The sequence below is a fragment of the Pseudorasbora parva genome, chromosome 20, assembly GCF_024679245.1.
Source record: "Pseudorasbora parva isolate DD20220531a chromosome 20, ASM2467924v1, whole genome shotgun sequence".
Taxonomy (NCBI): domain Eukaryota; kingdom Metazoa; phylum Chordata; class Actinopteri; order Cypriniformes; family Gobionidae; genus Pseudorasbora; species Pseudorasbora parva.
In genome coordinates this window covers 9,050,919-9,056,918 of record NC_090191.1, presented here as the reverse complement: position 1 = coordinate 9,056,918, position 6,000 = coordinate 9,050,919, and positions in this window count along the sequence as shown.

Sequence of the window (6,000 nt, the reverse complement as noted above, 5' to 3'; positions counted from 1 at the left end):
TATGCGTCACAGAAATTTTCAACATTTTGATAATTACCGGTTTGCTATTTCGTTATTGTGACTTGAAATTTCATTTTTTGTAAATATGAACTGAATTTAGGAATGTTTATGAAAATTATGAAATTAAAAACTTAGGGTTTAGTAAACTTTTTTTGTTTTTTTGTTTTGCGCATGCAAAGTAATCTATAGAATCCACAACCTTTGTTATTACTGTGAGTATAGACAAAAAAGTAGACAGTTTATAGTTTATAATTATGTCTTGAACTTATCTATATTGCAAAAAAACGAAAGAGTAGCCTATGAGTTTCCGCTATCATATCATCTTTGTCGGCCATGGTTTCTATGTTTAAATATTAGCCTACAATCTAATATATTAGCTATTATTATTAGTTTATTTCCTACATTGATTATGAAAAGCGAGCAGCATAAGGAAGGTTATAAGATATGTCTGGAGCTATGGAGGAGTCACACATGTTTTTTTTTTTGTGTGTGTAAATTCCAGACCAATCAAAATTCTGCTTTTCCTAATAGACTGTCATTTACTAAAATATTGCTATTTAAGCTTAATATTCTGTTATTTTTAAAATATAATATTATATCATTAAAATCCCTTCAACATCCCTCCCGTGGCGCCGGCCCTGCTGTATATAGGCCTATACATATTTATGTATTTATTATTTTTATTTATTTAATTATTTTTGTTTTGCTTTAGCACTCTGGGCGCATTAATGACTTGGAGATTCCTCTATATGTTATTGGTGACCCGGCCTATCCCTTGAAAAAATGGCTGATCAAAGCCTTCCCTAACAGCGCTGCACTCAGCCATGAAAAGCGACACTTCAACCATCGAATTGAGCTCCGCAAGGATAGTTGTGGAGAACACATTTGGGTGCCTTAAAGGAAGGTGGAGATGCTTGCTTAAGAGAAATGACATTAACACTAAAACTGTTTCAGATGTAGTTATAGCATGCTGCGTTCTTCACAATTTCTGTGAAATTCATCGTGAACAATACCTGGAAAACTGGGACTCTCCCGAAGAATGTGTGGAAAGGCCTGCAGTTGACAACAGGGAGGACAGTGCATCTGCTGTTTCTATTCGCGATGCATTGCTGACCTTCGTTTGCAGGAACTAATTGTTGTATTCATATAGTAAATACAAACTGTAAACGTGTATCATTAATTAATTCATAGAGAATGTTTAATTTAATTGTTACATTTGTTTTGTTGTTACAGACTGTTTTTAAATGTAGTAATTATTATAATTATTTTAATTTATTTTAATATACAAGATTAATACAGACAAGTACAATAGAACAGAATTCAATTAAACAAATGCTACAAATGTGATTCTAACAGAACAATAAATAATACAGAAAGATAATTGCAACATATTGTATATATATTATATATTAAATACACTATATATAAATAAATAATTATAAAACTATTAAAACATTTATTTCAATTGTTGATAACAAGTAATCAATTTTTTTATACTTTAACATTTCATTCTTCAGAACTTAACAAAACAAAAATCGGAAATTTTACCCTCATATTGTTTCAAACTGTATCTAAAATCATGCAGCTTTGTACATGACAGTGCGTAAACGACCACAGAATTTTCAGTTTTGGGTGAAATCCCACAAATTTTATAAGTAGGTCATCACCCTTTCATAAGGCTCCTCATCACTATAACTGTGTGGCACTGTGGATGGTGCAGCATCTGGTGAGGCAACATGAACTGATGATGTTCCAGACCTCCATTGGTGAGTAAAAGGATGGCGAACAGTTGACTGGGCACCACCTGGAGGAAATATACCCGTTAAGATATTGCCAAACTGGCTAATAGCCTCCTGTTGCATTGCCCGCATCTCCCTGGTCATTTCCAACACTGTTTCTCTTTGCTGGAGTTCTGCCTCCTTCTCCCACTCCCTCTGCATTTGCAACAGTTGTTCCTCTCTGGCGAAGAACTTTTCCTCTGAATCGTTGAGGTGCTTTAGGAATGCAGAGCTCATTGCCTGAACATGGTGTGGCTTTGACATTTGTCTTTTTTTCGCAGGGCGATGGCTTGTCATTTCTGGTGTGCCTGCAGAAAATTTAGACAGTGGTTGTATTAAAGTTATTTTTTTTTACTAAAAAGAATACAAATAGGCTAGAATAGCCTACATGCAAGAATATCATGAACTTGTTAGAGAGACAAAGAAAATATAATTTAATCATTGTAAAACAAACATTGATATATTACCATTTTCATATAATCGAACAGTAATAAGAGACTGAAATCAGGAAACTTACTCCTTGTTGACGGACTTTCTTCTTCATCATCCCCATCTTCAGTAGCACTGGCAGTTGGAGATTGTGCTCTTTCTTCTGTCTGTGTCAAACATCCAACGGCATTTACCGGCAAAGCACAGGGACGATGTCCCCAGATAGTTTCGCACGTATCGTAAAAAGAGAATGACTTGGGAGTCATTCCACTGGTATTGTTGTGATCTTTTATTTTAAGATAAAAACATTTTTTCAGACTTTTGAGCTTAGCCGTAACCTGTTTTTTGTCTCTGTGCACTCCGCGAAGTCGAAGTCTATCTGCAATTGTACAGTACACATTGCTATCTCTTACAGTTCCGTCAATTTGCCGGTTAATCTCTTCTTTCGATCTGATTAAAAGAAGGTCTCTTACTACTTTGTCGGACCAGTTGTTTCCTCTATTTGTAGCCATTTTATTATTATTAATGACTGTTGTTATTATTATTATTATGCTGTAATTCACGTAAAACAAACGGAGCTGTATTGTGGTTTTGGCGTGCTTTTGGTTGTCATGACAATCACATAGTTTAGGGTACAAGTATATGTATACATACCGGTATCTATGGGTACAATTTCGCATCAAAGGCTTCTCATGCCGACTGAGCTGACGCTGACAGGTGGTTGTCATGCGTCACGCTTATATGTCGCCTTTGATACTAGGGGGCGAGGTGGTCAGACCCGGCATATTTTAAGTCTGCTTTAATGCGGCATCGCGTCTTTACACAGAATTTTGAGCAGACACAGACCCGCGTTAGACCCGCCTTAACTCGGCTGTGTAAAGATGCCTTTAGACTGTAAAAACCTTGCTCCTCATTATATGGCTATATGGGCTATTATAAATAGATAAAACATATATAACAAACTATTTGTGAGTAAAAAAATGTAAACACCTGTAGAAAATACGAAAACAGACTCTATAAAAGTGATTTATATTCTGCAATATTAATTTAAGTAATATGGATGTTTCTTCCAAAACACCATATTTCTTCGCTGTTAGCTGCAATGTAAATTGTGGTTCTGCTAAAGTGAAACGTTTGTGTTGCCGTTTTCCACTTTACCTCGTCATGAATACATGCTCGCGGCTGTTTTCAGCTGATTCACCACAGAACCTGTAATGTTTCCATATCATACAATTGTATAAAACAAAATTCGGAGTCAAAGTGCCATATAGAGCAGTATTTAAACGCAGTGTACGTTGGTCAGCGGCTGCGCTGTGCGGATATTCGCCTTTGCAGTTCCATGCGCTCAAATACTAAATAAATAAATAAATAAATCGAAAAAAGCGCCTAATATGGAGGGGAGGTCTCTCTCTTGCTTCGGCTTGTCAATTCAGAAGACAAACCAATAAGCTGCTGTCGCTGCATGTTGTCAGTGGTACAAAGTGTTTAAAAAACCACTACCGGCCCCAAAGTGCGTGGGCCCAGCCCTGACCTTGACTCTGGAAGACTTGGAGTTAAGCTTTTCTCTGAGAAAAGAACAAAGAATGGCACTGAAGTCTTAGAAAGGGAAGATGTGTTCGGAGTTTTGCCGACCGGATACGGCGAAAGTTTAATCCATCAACGAGCTCCGCTTCACCTTCGTTGCTCTGGTTGGTTGTAGCGCTATCCTATCGCGTGCAGAGGGAGTTTGAAAGACAACCGTTTATCCCTGGACAAATGGACTGATTTCATCATTATAGATAAATTTATTATTGTACAGAAAAAAATTACATACAATCTTACACCTCTTGGGTCTTTAGCGACCCTATACATTTTGACAATAAACTAGTGAAAAAACAGACATTCAATTATAATTTCTTTTTTGTTTTTTGTTATATTGTTTAAAATGGATTATTTGAGGAATACTAAGAAGGTTGATGTCTAACTTTAAAAAATGAATGAGGCCCCTCCTAGTGAATGACGTTCCAGGTTGCTAAAGTCCCACAGTATGCATTTAAGGGTTAAATCATTATTTTATCGTTTGTATGCTAAAATATTTGTTCTATTTTCACATTTAGAGAACTTTAGTTCTTATTGTGTCTTAACCCTCTGTCACATGGCAAATTCATGAATTGTTTTTTTAATTTAATTTTTATTCTGGATACGTTGTATCATCATTTTATTTGTTTATGATTTATTCTCATGTATGAGGTTTAACACTATTGATTTTGAAGGATCAGCTTGGCTAAAGGTCTCAGGAAAAACATCTGAACATGATTGAGGAAGAGGTTTGTTGAAGTAGTGCATCACTAAGGTGTATCATACTCTTCGCCACTGCTGCATCACTGCCATTCAGCAAGAAAGGAGGAGAAAAAAAGATGAGAATTTGTGATAGACATGCTTTTTTCGCATTGATGAAAGCAAATTCCGCCACAAAAGAAAAGGTACAACAATGCATGCCAGATGATATTGACAAGCAAGATAAAAAAAAAAAATTTTTTATATCATGTTCTTCAAATAATGAATAACATTTTTATCATTTTGATTTGTCTATTTGTAGGACAACTGTGGACGATTTGGGAGAACCTAGGAAAGAAAACGTCTCGGTTACGTATGTAACCCTCGTTCCCTGAAGGAGGGAACGGAGACGTACGTCAGAACTGAACCGACGAATGGGATCTTACTTTAGAGACCAATCCTACTTCGAGCATCTAACAACGAGCCAATGAAATTTGGCATGCGATCACGCATTCCACGCTCCGCCCCGCAGCGCGGGTATAAAACAGGAAGTGGAATGATAGATCAGCGCTTTTCCTGCTGAGGAGCCGAAAAGGTGACCGGACTCCCAGCGGAAGCACAGCATCTGGCGACGGGACGTACGTCTCCGTTCCCTCCTTCAGGGAACGAGGGTTACATACGTAACCGAGACGTTCCCTTTCAGTCGGTCACGTTCGACGTACGTCAGAACTGAACCGACGAATGGGATCCCTATGGAAAACGCCAGGATGCTGGCCCTTCCAGCGTCCTGCTTGAGCGCACTGCACCGTCTAGTATGGTACGGAAGTCAGGGCTCCAAGCAGGGAGTACAGTCACTGCTGTTTCTGCAAGACCCACTCAGAATGACTATTGGATAACGCTGGGAAAGCATGCCTACCTCGTTCTTGAGAGAGAGGGTACGCTGCGGGGCCACGTCCTTCAGGGAAGGAGAGGTGGCAGAGTACACATAAGGACTAACCTGGCAGGGTAGTGCAACATATGGCAGTCTCTGGGGTGGTTCCAGCCTGACTGAAGGGGGGAAAGAACACGCCCAGAGATGACAGAGCGGGCTCTGTCGAGGGAAAGACACGGGGCTAGCCCGAAGGGTAGCTGATACCGTGGAAGAATACACATATGGGGTTGCCGTGAGGGAACCGCTACATATGGAACCCAGCCTACAGCCACGTTTCACAAGCATACGGGTGCAGGCCTGGCGTCAGACGGTCCGCAACGTCTGACACCGGAGGGGTGACGGAGGAGCTCGACAGGGTTAGCCGGTTTCCCGGGGAACACAACTGGAGACAATAGACGCACGTATCCGGCCCAGAGGGCGGGAGTGGCGTTTTGCAAGCCGACACTTAGAACGGGCACTTAACGCTCCTGGCCACTGGGGGCGAGGATGCGGGAAGATACCGGCTCTACACGTAAGCTATAGAATCTAGCAAACGTGTTAGGTGTCGCCCAGCCCGCAGCTCTACATATGTCTGTCAGCGAGGCGCCTTGAGCCAGCGCCCAGGAA